This window comes from Uranotaenia lowii, chromosome 1 (genome assembly GCF_029784155.1).
Source record: "Uranotaenia lowii strain MFRU-FL chromosome 1, ASM2978415v1, whole genome shotgun sequence".
In the NCBI taxonomy this organism is placed as follows: Eukaryota; Metazoa; Arthropoda; class Insecta; order Diptera; family Culicidae; genus Uranotaenia; species Uranotaenia lowii.
Genome location: NC_073691.1, coordinates 99827586 through 99841452, shown reverse-complemented (window position 1 = coordinate 99841452; position 13867 = coordinate 99827586). Strand labels below are relative to the sequence as shown.

At 39.0% G+C, this 13867-nt stretch overlaps 1 protein-coding gene and 2 long non-coding RNA genes across 9 annotated transcripts in view; 1 reads left to right on the top strand and 2 right to left on the bottom strand.

Moving 5' to 3' along the window:
* Positions 1–13867, bottom strand: part of LOC129747123 (calpain-D) — a 450101-nt gene that overhangs the window by 226102 nt on the left and 210132 nt on the right. The window lies entirely within an intron of this gene.
* Positions 9269–10898, bottom strand: LOC129747200 (uncharacterized). 3 transcript variants are annotated; one of them, XR_008737461.1, is made up of 4 exons: positions 10088–10898; positions 9926–10026; positions 9775–9847; positions 9269–9686 (listed from the first exon to the last, which is right to left on the bottom strand). It is a non-coding gene; the product is annotated as an uncharacterized LOC129747200 (long non-coding RNA). The 3 variants fall into 3 exon arrangements; XR_008737460.1 differs by having other exon boundaries at positions 9926–10898; XR_008737459.1 differs by having other exon boundaries at positions 9775–10898.
* On the top strand, positions 12548–13856 carry LOC129747202 (uncharacterized). The gene is made up of 3 exons (XR_008737462.1): positions 12548–13064; positions 13122–13399; positions 13457–13856. It is a non-coding gene; the product is annotated as an uncharacterized LOC129747202 (long non-coding RNA).

Genomic DNA, 13867 nt, shown 5'->3' with positions numbered 1-13867 from the left:
TCAGTAGAGTTACTCTTTTTAGGAATTGGAATAACTTTCACTTTTTTCCACTTGTCCGGATAATTAGACGTTGCAATGATTGTGTTGAAAAGGTGTGATAAAACTGGTAAAAGATATGGCAATATAGTTTTGACTAACTTAATGGGAATATTATCAAGTCCAATAGCATCCGAACGGATTTCAGAAACCGCATTAATTATTTCAGTGTCATGGACTGTGCTGGATGAGAACCCGTTAGGGATACCTGATAGATATCGTTCTTCAGTATTGCTTCGTGTGAAATTCGAAGAGAAATATTCATTCACTTCTGTGACTGTGCGATTGGAATGACAAGAGTTAGCTTGATTTTTAGATAACCCAAAATTTTTTATATTGTTCCAAAATTTTCTTGGGGTCAGACTCATATTGAGCTGTTTTTGATCATTTTTCGTTTTAGCTTTCTGAATAAGAAAGGTCACTCGATTTCTTAGGACTTTAAATTTATTTCTATTTTCGAGAGTTTTGGATCGTTTCCAGGCTCTATACGCTAGATCTCTATTAATCATAGCAGTTTGAATTTCAGCATTAAACCATGCATTTTTCCTCAATTTGATAAATTTAAGAGGGAAGAAGGACTCATTCAATTCAATAAGAAATGCATTAAGTATTTCAATAAGAATATTGGAATTATCAATGCTATAGAATGGTGACCAATCAACATTATCGAGATAATCAAACAGTTCAAAGTTAACATTTTTGTAATCACGATGCCAGAAACCCTCACATTGTGGAGTGCTAGAAAAATTTAACGAGGTTAACGAGGTAAAAATCAGATCATGTGTAGAAACACCTGGTAAGGAAATTTGGTTGAAACGATATACAGTTTCCGGCGAATCAGTTATAAAAAGATCCAGCAAAGAACATCCTTGGTTGTAAAAGAAGGTTGGCTCACTATTAATGCAGGTTAAGGAGATACTAGTAAGTGTGTCTTTGAACTGCTTCACTCTATTAAAATTTTTCATTAAATCAGTGTTAAAATCTCCGATGAGAAAGGCAAACTCCGATGATTGCAAACTGTTGGTAATGGTTTGAAATAATTTCTGAGCAATTTGTATCTGGTGGATTGTAATGCCATAAAATAGTTTGTTTTCGTTGCAGATAATTTCAATCAACAAATATTCTGTTTCACCGAGTCCAACATTATTGCGGTTATCTGAACTACAAATAATTCTAAATTTAAGATTATTTTTAATGTAAACACTAAGTCCTCCTCCATGTCTATTACGGTCATTACGAATCAATTTATAACCTTCAAAGCTTATGACTGAATCTCGAATTGATTCATCAAGCCACGTTTCCTACATGCAAATAAGATCAAGATTACAATCCGCAAAAAGATTCTTCAGTTCCTGAAATTTAGTTAGACGGCGAGCGCACAAACTTTGCACATTAATGTGACAGAAGTTCAGTTTATTACACGGCAGTGCGGCACGTAATATAGCTCTAGGAATATCGTTCTTCGAAGAGGCACTGTTTCTTTGAATATTAATCATTGGGATCTAGAAACGGCATTGAGTCAAATATCAAGAAGAAACCATCAATCAAGTTCACAGCTTCAATAAAAATCAGCAATATTCTACTCTCAAATATAAACATACTTTTCAACACTGTAAGGCTTCTAAACTTTTTTCGAGCTTTGTTAGAAAAAGCAAAAACTGTATCTAATATTCATTGTCACAAAGATCTTTGAGTTAGCATAAAAAAAAGGAATCATGAAAAAGAATTTATCGATTTTGAAAGAAAAACAAATTAAATATATCATCATATCACCATATCGTCTTCCGGTGTTCCATAATCTCGGTAGCTACGACCACGACAATGACCAATGAACCAATGGCAAGTTTGGCGGCAGGGCAGCAACATACGATTCATTTGCAAAGACTCGGGCATCCATCTCCAGCTATCGACCTGAGCAGCAGCAACACAAACAATAGCAAGTTAAGGGTCAGGGCAGCAACACGCGATTCGTTTTCCACTGGGGGAGGAAGACTAAAATTCGCTGTATCGTTTTCTGTATCGTTTTTTTACTGTTCGGCAAAAAGCCAGCCATTGTTGAAAAGATTTGTAATCGTTTAAATTATAACATTAGATGATCAGTTTCGTGTAACTCAGTTGTTTAGGTGCTAAATTTAAGTCTTCTGAATGAATTGCTGGAGATTTAAAAGTAAACATTGAAATCGAGTACGCCAGCTAGATTATCCTATACCAGTCTGGTCTGCCAGCTCTGTCGTAACGTAAATATAAACTTTGAACTAAATAAAAATTTAGTTCGGTCCATGGGAACTACCTAAAATCTAAATCTGTAATTTAGCTATTTTTAGGACGATCATTAATCAAACATTTTTTTTGTCAGCTCCAAAAACTTCAACGAAATTTAAGCGACTCAATACGCCTGATCATGCGAGCATTTGCCAGAGCAAAACAAAACATAATTAAATCTTTGTTTCATGCAAAACAAGTGCTTTTCAGCATCAAACAAGTTTTATTAAAAATCACTTAATGAGAAAGTAAAATGTTGAACCTTCGCACTGGTCGGTAGATTGATGAGAGAAATTTGACGTTTGAAAGTTTTTTTTTTCTTTTTTTATTCAGTCTTCCTCCCCCAGGTTTTCCAGGGCTCGGGCATCCATCTCCAGCAATCGACAAGGGCAGAAACAACACCAACAACATCAGCGACGACCAACCGACTAGTACCAGACGTCTCGCAGGCGGCAGCGAATTCACGATGATTTCCAGAGAGGTCGACTTTCAGGAGGGGTAGAGGAGTCACGGATAGCGCGGGATAGGAGACATGGGATGCAGCGAAGGAAGATGAGTTTGCAAGGAGAAGGTTTATTGTTTGTGTTTTACTTTCAGGAGCGGATAGCGACATGGGAAACTAGGAGGGGAAATGGGAAGGAAAAGAATAATTCATTAGGAAGGGTTTAGCTGTTTTAGTTGACTTTTAGGAGCGGATATAGACCTGGGAAAAAAGGAGAGGAATTGGGAAGGAATAGAATATTTTGTATGGAAAAGGTTTATTGTTTGTTTTTAACTTTCAGGAGCGGATAGAGACATGGGAAACTTGGAAGGGAAATGGGAAGGAAAAGAATATTTCATTAGGAAGGGTTTAGCTGTTTTTTGTTGACTTTTAGGAACGGATATAGACATGGGAAAAAAGGAGAGGAATTGGGAAGGAATAGAATATTTTGTAAGGAAAGGTTTAGTTGTGTAGTGTTGAGAGTTCATCCACTGAACCCACCGGAACCATTTTTTCTCCTCGACCGATCGCTTTGACAAAGACCACTCCGTTCCTGGTGTTAACCTTATCGAGCTTTTTGTTCTTCATCAGTTTCAGTGCTTCTTTTCGAATTTCTCGAGCAGCAGGAGTAAGATGCTCATTGATGTAGATTCGAGCATCTGAATCAAAACCGAGAGCTCTCAATGAAAGAGAGCGTTTGCCAATGTACCTTCTAAAAAACTCATTCATTGAACATCGAAAAGCGAACTCACAGAGTATCAAAGGAGTCGCACCGGCTTCAATTGGCTGAGCTACCCAGGCAACCATTAAGCACTGTTATAAGCCGTTTAACAGACGCATAACAGCATTTCTGTGCCTATTGGCTGTATATTATGTTAACAAATGCCAGAAGGCTCTGTGACATCCAAATGACATATAAGCCCTGTATAAGCTAAGTGGGTTGATATCAAAGCTTTTAACCGGCTTGGACGTGACGTTTTCAATAAAAATAAACAAAAATCAACGAAGAGTGTAAGTGAATTCCTCCGGGGTTTGTTTTCCTAAATCCGTCGATTAAACCACAAAAAGCTCCTGCGTGCTGTCCTCCCGTGCTGCCCTCCTCGCTACTGCTACTCCTGTTGGCGGCCTCATTGCTGGACAGCGGTCTCATCACTGCCGATAACGCTCTTTGGTGGTCTCTCGCTGCTGCTTCTCCTGGAAACGGCTCCCCATTGCTGTCGTTCCTGCGTGCCGTCCTCTCGGACGGCCCTCCTCGATACCGCCACTTATGTTGGCGGCTCCTCATCGCTGGTCGATGGCCTCATCGTCGCTACTACTGCCTGATGGCATGAATAAAGAAGGACCTGATCGCGCGATTCTGGGAGGTGAAGGCCGAGCTGTTGAATCTGCGGTTAGTAAAAAAGGCCATAGAATCTGCGCCGAAGGAACACAGTGAAAACACAAAGAAAAAAAAAGTGAAGTTCTGAAGCGAGTTGTTTGAGTCTAGTGATTGTTCTAAAACAAAAAATGTTAAAAAATATTTTTAAATAAATAAAAATGTTTACACATCATACGGAATGTTTTATTTTTTTCCCTTTCAGAATTTATATCTTGACCTGAATTATAAAAGTTGTCATTTGAAGGTAGCGAGAATGCGGCATTTCAATTTAAGTACGCCAAATTTCTTATGCTTGACGAATGGATCAATTAGATCAATCAGCAAGGGCGTGATGTATGATAAGCACTTCTAATCAAGAATTCGATTCCGGTTTCTGCTGTCAAGTTCTATTCGCTGCAAGAAAAACAGCTGGAGAACGGAGGAGTAAGTAAGATAGGATCAAACAACGTCGCGGCAGAAACGACAAAACATAAACCATTATTTTTTTTAATTTTTTCTCCAGTGGGTTGTACCCACTGGACAATTATTGACAGCTTTCCGTATAGGCCGTATAGAAGCCGAATTGCACGCCAAAAGTGGCATTTAATCAGCCCTTAAGTTGAATTCAAAGCTAGTAGGCTCTGTTGGACATTTTCTATATGGCACTATAATGCCAAATTAGTGCCGTTTTATTCGGCTTAATGGTTACTTGGGTATAGTCTTTTCATGTCAACAAGAGGTACTTCCTCGTAGTTCAAACTCACTGCTATACGTTTAAATACAGTTTGAAGGTTTTCGTTCTGCTGATAGGGTACACCTGAAATGATGAGCTCACGATGTCTAGCTACGCGATCTGACGACTGTTGAGTTGAAGATATTTCGGTTCGAATTGCCTGTATGGTTCTGTTGATTGAAGATATGCAATCCGAATTCTCACTTTTGAAGAGGGACATTTGGCTTTCCAGAGCGTTGATCCTTTCACCTAGTTCGGAGTTGCAGGAATCTATTTTTGCCTCAATTTTAGATTCCATATTTGCGTGTGAAGCGGTAATGCGGTTCCAAAGATCGTCCAGTGAAGTTATATTGTCCGTTCCAGTTGAATCCAGGTCCTCACGAGAGCGGCTGTGTACATTTGCTCCCTTGGTAGCCACCGATCGAGTATTTGTTTTGGAAGTCATGTTGCAAACAAAGACTGTCAGATCAACTGCACTTTTCTAAAGGGGGTATCGCGATGGGCTATCCGATGACTTTGCAATAGCAAACACAAAACGTGTTCGGATTTCAAAGGCACTTATATGGCACATTAACGACGAAATCTTTAAACTTTCAATGATTTCAGCCTCGGTGGGGCCAGGCCAACACGTCACTTGTGTACTTTTTTTTAAGCAAAAGCAGCGTAGAAAAGCCGAAAAAGTTTAGAGCACTTGACACTTACTAAGCACCTATAATCCCTTCAGAAACGTTACGAGTTAGCTACCACTTTCACCAGCACAACGACATCATGGTTCTTCATCCCCCCTGGCGCCCCCCACATGGGTGGTGCCTGGGAGAGAATGGTCCGATCGGTGAAGACGGCCCTGTATGCTGCTTGCGAGAACGAGTTGTTAGATGACAAAACTTTACACTTTTCTGGTCGACGCAGAGTTAATAATTAACAGCAGGCCACTTACAGATATGCCGTTGAACTCAGAAACCGAAGAAGCATTGACACCTAATCATTTGATCTTGGGAAGCTACGATTCCGGAAGAATGTACCCACGATCTCCTGAAGCGAGCATGGACTAAGGTGCAGAAGAAACTCGACCAGTTCTGGCGAAGGTGGGTTTTGGAGTACCTGCCAACACTGACCAAACGTACTAAGTGGTTCAATGAAACGAGAGATATTGCGGTAGGAGATGTAGTACTCATAGTCAATGAAGGAAAGCGGAATTCCTGGCAGCGAGGATTGATCGTGGAACTTATTGCTGCATCGGATGGACGGATTCGACAAGCCTGGGTTCGAACGGGCAATGGTGTGTATCGAAAGCCGATTGCTAAGCTAGCAATCCTTGAAGTATCGTCTCGAGAGAATGGTTCCAGAGAGTTGCCTGACTGCGAAGGTGGCTCCATAGTGAGCAACGATGAAGGCGTGAACGCGGATTCCGGAAGTGATGAAACCGAGGCCAGCCGTAGGTTCCGTCGAAGGGAGAATGTTGGAAAACTCCACCGTGCCAGTCCGCGGTTGTTCAAAAGTCGCTGAGAAATAACAGCGAAAACTAAACGTCATCGTTGCCGCCAAAAAGGAACGCACGAGGAAAATTTTCACTTCTGTTAGCCATTTTGTATCGAGTCGCGTACTGCGTAAAAGCAGAATTTAAAGTAGAACTTTAAAGTGTTCCGTTTTTCGAAATATTGTTGTTTTTTCGGGTCATAAGTGTAGGATCATTATCAGGCGAAACGCTGAATTGATTGACCGAACATCTCTGTTGAACAGAGCGCTCAAAGTAGCAAATCGGTAATATTTGTTAATTTTATTCTATAACGTCACAAATTACCCAGAATATTGTCCACAGGACTCTTTGCTCTCGATACGAGGTTGAACTGAGATGTATTAGGGCCGGAATAGCTAGAGTCACTGATTTGTAAGTTCTAACCTATAAAACTATTTTGAACCATGTTTGTAATAACCTATCATTTGTTCCGTAGAATTGAAGCACTACAAAACTATAAATATAGTCTGCTATCAGTACCAGTGCATCGCTTTTTCATTTGCCGCCCTATCACAACACTTGCCAACCAGCGACGTTGTGAAATATATAAAAATGGGTCGATTCACGATGACGTATTCTCCCTTTTGTGGTGACAGTTCGCACGTCCTGTTTACAAAATTTTACGAACGAGAAATGGGGTGCGGCGAAATTTTCGTGTAGCTGCACGGTCAAGAAATTTAACTCAAAACTCAGTTTAAGGATAGCAAAAAACCAAGTTCCATTTTGTGAATTAAATTTAGCGCATTTTTTGGTTTCTCATGTTTATCTATTTGAAAATTAACAGAAACTTGAAAATTCGTAAAAAATATTCGAAAAGGAGGTTTGTTTATCAAAATGTTTCAACATGTTCTCAAAACGTTTTCTTCAACAAATTTGTTCTGGACCAACCCACTTTGCATTGAATATTCTGGGAAAGCGCGTCTACTTGAAACAAAAAATCCCATCAAATGTCCAAATGTGGAAACTTCTCAAGAATTCGAATGTGCCGAATCGATTGTCCGGAAATTTCTTGTGTTATTTTGACCGGGAGCCGTAAAACAAATCCACATACTTATACGACAACACTATTCAGGAAAAGAAGAATTTAATATAAGTAAATTCTCCGGAAAACATTCCGAAAGAAAAGCGGCTTCACTATTATAAATTTGTACGATATGATATTTTCGAGGAATAAAAATAACGTCAGATAAACACACTGACATGAGACTCAAAGTACAAAATTCCTCTCAGTTTTTGGCTAGAAGCCTCCTATTGTCGACATTGCGCGGCAGCAATTCGAGCATGAAAATTTTACTGGTATCGACATTTCCGTTAACTTTCGAGCAGCGCCAAAAATCGAAATCGAGTGTTCAGTCAGTGGTCAGTGGTTTAATTTTAAGTTAATAAATGGACTTACCAGCTGGATTTCAGCTGGATTAACAAACAAAATGATTGATTTTTCATTATTTGATACTTAAAACATCTTATTTTCTTTTTTTTATCCCCCTTTATCCCAAAATTGAGCTGAGAACTTTTGCTAAAAACGTGTGAATGAGAATTAAATGAGGACCGTAATGTTTGCTTTGCTTCCTCAGCGTGTAGAATTGGAAAATAAGGAATCAAAACAGGAATCGCGAAGTGTCAGAAACAGTGAGGCCAGGCAGTGCGTGAATCGACCTATATCATTACTGGCAACGCTTGTGTTAAGTAATAACCAGCGTGCCTATACAGCTACGGGTGGTTGCATATTGAGCAAAAGTAGACAAGGAGTACCAAAAGTTTCTCATTGGTGGGGGGTGGAGACGGAGCGCTTTTTGACAGCGAATTGTTCGCCTACCATGCCTACGATTACGATTGCCTGTCACAAGATGGACGATTCCGTGTATTCACGCAGAGTAAACTTGAATTTTGGAACGAATTAAATCTGACTTTTATTCAAAACATTCATTATTTTGAATCCAACTCCTGTTTTCTTTGAATCAATGTGTTCGGCCTCGGCCGATGGGGGGGTTCGGAATTCGAGGGTTTTCTTCCCGTCTCTAAGGCGACGGCATCCACCAGCAGCAGAAACTCCAGGTTAGTCGTCAATTCTTCTACACAACAGCTGATCGCCCGCTCGGGGGGAGATTTAGTTTACACTTTCGGTGTTTGTTGTACGGAGTGCCACTGCGCGATTCGATTGCGCTTTCTTAGCCAACACTTAACTCGCCTGATTTCGGATGAATTTGTAATAGGAAAGTCGCTTAGTTGGACTTTATTGCCGATTTATTGGGAACGAATTAAAACCCGTGCGTTCAATCGCAGACACCAGATACCCAGACTGATCAGTGGCGGTTGAGCCCATACAACTGCAAATCGCCCAAAACCATACGCCATCTATCGGGGCATCGTGAAACCATTGTGCTTCATCAAGAAAAAAAAATGCACTTGATAATTAACAAGCCAAATAAAAACTGGTTTGATTTAATCACCTATTAGTATTTGAAATTCTTTCTAAAACATTTTCACTTAGGTTTTTGTCTTCAATGTGGAATTGTTTACTCTAATTTACTGTACCATGTGTAACTTGACAGCTGCTACACTCAGTGGGTGGGGAACATGGGAAAAGAAATTATGATGGAACTCAGGATCGTATGCTTTTCAACCCAAGACACTTTCCTCCGGAGAACTCATAAAAGGGAAATCCAAAAGGAACCAAGCTAGACAGGGACGTACCGGGTGGTACTTCGCATGCTATCAACCGGGTCAAAATATTTAATGAAACCAAGATAAAGCGGAGCTAGCAATTCCCAACCTGGACCGTTTAAGAGTGAAGTTTTGGGGGGCTTTCAGCCAATAACGTTACCGAGCAAATGGTGTAAAGGAATCAAAAATTATCCTCTAAGACAGAAATCCTCATTCGTGTGGTTTTACATAATTTGTGGGGGTTTATTTATAAATTTGGTTTCCCTAAATGGGTTTCTTCACATGTGTATACTTGCGGTTCTTTCGCACATTTGGCCGGCCGATTGAAGTTTCGTCTTCCGTTGAACCCTTTTGCGTACGGCTGATGTTGGTCGAGTCTTTGTGGAGCAGGGCTGGACGGATGGTTGTTCCAGTGCCGCCCAGGGTATCACAGGCTCTTTACCGGCGTCCCGGAAGAGCCCACGATCCTCTGCAGGATGTCACCACCGTAGTTTGGTTATTCACCACGAGGGGACGTGCTGATGTGTTTGTCAGTCGGATTTTGGCTTTCCGACCGCTCCTTTCTGCCCGTTTAGTTTTTCTGCTGCGCCGTGCTGTTAAGCAAATGGGATAGAAACACAAAAAGGCCCTCTTGGACCTGCCAAATGGGTTTTAACATATATCTGTGACGGATTTCAATTTACACGTGGTTGACATTTTTGTTTGTTTCTTTTTAGACAATTTACCTTTTTAATGTTGTGTTTCGTCGACTGCGGTTTTACACTGTATGTGGTTTTTGTATTGTCAACCACTTTTTATCTATTTAATACATTTAATACATTTAATACATTTAATTAAGTTTTAACATTTTTACACTACATCATAGCTTCTACTAACCGTACTATTTCTTTTTTAACTTTTAGTTTATAAGGTAACTAGGTTTTTAACTAATGTAAGCCACTGTAATCCTTGCTGCGGTTTTACTTGGCTACTTTTTTCTGTAATTTTAGGAAAACTTTTTAAACATTTACACCACAATGTTTTACAAATTTTACGCACTAATAATGACGCGCACTTCCGTTCTCTGAAACGGTCACAGGCAGAAAGAACTAGCCCCGCATGTGCAAAAATCTACGTTACATTTGACCGACACACATACGAAGGAGAATGTAATTTTTACGCGGGTGTGTTCGCTCTCCGGGTGATCACACTTCCCCGGCATGTACCCTGCCTAAACCCGACGCCCATGGATATCCCTCAGAGAAAAGTGCCTGCATTTAGGCGTTTAGGAAAGAGGAATTGGATCTACTGTGGTATTACTCTCAACGGAGTACAGGAGTGGTAGGATTTTGTGGCGGAATCACATAAAAAGCAGTAACAAACGGTTACACATGATAAGAAATTAATGTTGTACAAACATTGCCCGTTGATCGATTTAGATGAAAAAATACAAACATTACGTCATACCGGTCCTTAGTTGAGAGCCAATTATTTTGGGATTCAGTTTTGATTTCTAAATTTATCCGACAGTGACAGTTTAAAATTTATAATGTCCGAATCAAATAATTCATTGAGTTCTGAATTGTTCGTCTTAATTTGATTGATTTATACTTTACTACGACAAAAAAAAATATAAACTACATAATATGTATGTTAATAGAATAAATTGAAAAAATTAAAGTAGAATAATAAATGTGACGAATTTATCGGCATGCTCCTTTATCCTATTTGCTGCTGGTAGTGTTCGTGGCTGCTTAACTAAAACTTAAATTTCGATTAAAAAATATAACCTCAGAAACCTTTTTAGCATAATTCTGGACTAGGGGAAAATTTATCTAAAAAGCCTTATTTTTTAGACTATTTTTTTCCATCTTTATCCGTTCAACTTTTTTCTAATATTTTTATTTTTGATAAACAAGGGCAAATATCCACTGAATTCAAATATTTACTGATTCAAATCCATTTATTTTTGTTTCCAAACATTTTTCACCTTTGACATTTCTCGCGTGAGCTTTCATTACGTCGAATTAAACAAAATATAAACCAACAGATTTGTTAGGAAAAAATACAAAAAACTGACATAAACTAGTCGTAATTTCTCTCCATTTAGAATATTTGTAGCCTGGACAACATATTCTATATTTGGAGTTCAAATTTTAAAGTTGTCTGGACTAGGGGAAAATTTATCTAAAAAGCCTTATTTTTTAGACTATTTTTTTCCATCTTTATCCGTTCAACTTTTTTCTAATATTTTTATTTTTGATAAACAAGGGCAAATATCCACTGAATTCAAATATTTACTGATTCAAATCCATTTATTTTTGTTTCCAAACATTTTTCACCTTTGACATTTCTCGCGTGAGCTTTCATTACGTCGAATTAAACAAAATATAAACCAACAGATTTGTTAGGAAAAAATACAAAAAACTGACATAAACTAGTCGTAATTTCTCTCCATTTAGAATATTTGTAGTCTGGACAACATATTCTATATTTGGAGTTCAAATTTTAAAGTTGTTTTGATAACTTTTGCAGCAGTTTTCTGTGAATTCTTACGATGTTTCATACGACGTAATGAAAGCTCACGCGAGATTTAACCAAATTCTTTGATTAAAAGTTTTGTTTGAACCATAGTCCGAAAGTAATTAGTATACAGAATGAATCCATTCTTCAAAAAAATATAATTTTAAATGACGTTCATTTCAATATAAATATATAAGCAATAATTTCACTGTATTAATTATCGAATTCAATACTTTTCCACACAGCCAAAACTAATTTTGAATGGTAAAAGAACATTACTATCTTGATGCAAACGAAGGTAATTTTTATTTTCTTGTCGTTGCATGAAATGTCAAATAGCGTATGCCTGTGTGAGTGAATTCGTTTTATGTTTTGATTTTGATGCGACGAATTCACGTTCGTTTTTTTATACCAATTGGTTAAATCAATTACACGGCCGATATTCAATTAATGGTTCGAAATTTGACCAAAGAAAATAATGAAAACGCGTAAAACACTTTGTCAGTGTTGTTTATCGTCGACGTTTTCAGGTGATAGCTCACCATCAGCTGGGGGAGGAAGACTGAATAAAAAAAGAAAAAAATCTTTCAAACGTCAAATTCCTCTCATCAATCTACCGACCAGTGCGAAGGTTCAAAATTCTACTTTTTTATTTAGTGATTTTTAATAAAACTAGTTTGATGCTGAAAAGCACTTGTTTTGCATAAAACAATGATTTAATTAGGTTTTGTATTGCTCTGGCAAATTCTTGCATGATCAGGCGTATTGAGTCGCTCAAATTTCGTCAAAATTTTTGAGCTGATAAATAAAAATGGCTTGATTAATGGTTGTTCTAAAAATAGCTAAATCAAAATTTAGCACCTAAACAACTGAGTTACATGACTCGCTACACGAAACGTATCATCTAAAATTAAAATTTGAACGATTATAAATCTTTTCAACAATTGCTGGCTTTTGCCAAACAGTAAAAAAACGATACAGCAAATTTAAGTCTTCCTCCCCCAGACCATCAGTGCTCGCAGGCTCTAAACAAAAACACGACCCAGAAGTACCGGCCGGAAAACCCGATCGTCAAGATCCAACGATTGAAGGCTAAGGCTGAGGCCAAGGCCGCTGGCAAGGAGGAACCTCTGGCGAAGAAAACCAACCGCCTGCGGCAGGGCGCCAACACCTTCGTCAAACTAGTCGAGCAGAAGAAGGCTCAGCTGGTTGTGATCACTCACGATGTTGACACCATTGTGCTGGTCATTTACCTGCCGGCTCTGTCCCGTAAGATGGGTATCCCGTGCTGCATCATCAAGGGCAAGTCCCGGCTGGGAACGTTGGTGTTCCGTAAGACCTGCACCCGTGTTGCTCTGACCCAGGTGGACAACTCAGACTGCAACTGTTTGCGTTTGCGGCCCTAGTAAAAACCTGTAAACAACATCCGAACAAAAATTCACGGGTTTGTCGCGTTTGTCGTCTTCTCGAGGTTTAGCGCAACTTGATTGGATCGGTTGGGCGGCAATTAAAGGTAAGTTTTAAAACACAGCATTAATATAATCGTTAATAATTTATTTCCCCTTCAAAGGATATTGCTGGAATCACGACTGAATTTGTTCCCGGGAGATCCGTCAAAGATGGTCGAAATCGAGTATCGACTGCAGATTCCCGCGGACAACTTGCCGGATTTTACAAACGCCTGTCAGCATGTTGTAGCCAAATCCTGTGGTTTAATTTGGTCTCTCTACAATCACCGGAGATTCTTGGATGGAAACTTTGGTCGTAAAAGTTGTGAGCAGATGAAAAGGGTCAATTCTTTTGCCACTAAAGTCAAACAATGCTGCCGGAAGTTCCTCGGTGGATAAGGTAAGACACGATAGAGCCGCCAGTGCACTTCTGACTTTTTTACAATTGTGTTCTTAGTCACAGGTTTCCAAAAGCTTGGATCCACTGAGTTCGAAAACTGAAGGACCGAGGATCTGGTCTGTCAGAGCTGTGATTGCGATGCGCCGTGAGTCGATTGATCTGAAAAGCAGCTTCCGCCAGATGGTCGTGTCGGATATCTTGGCCCTCTTACCAGTAATAAAAATCGTACTGCGTGTTGGCAAAATCTGGAAGAAAATCTTCTCAAGAAAAGGATGCATCAGATGATACTGCGGGAAAGTTCTCGGTATTAAAGGAAAAAGGATGGCAACGATTTTATGAACATTGTTTTAATTTAAAGGTATCAGTACATTTCAATATAATGTTATTTTATATCATTGAATATAATTTTAAAATATCTCATTTGGTTTTTTCTTTGAAAATCGTATTCCATTCACAAAATGAGTGACA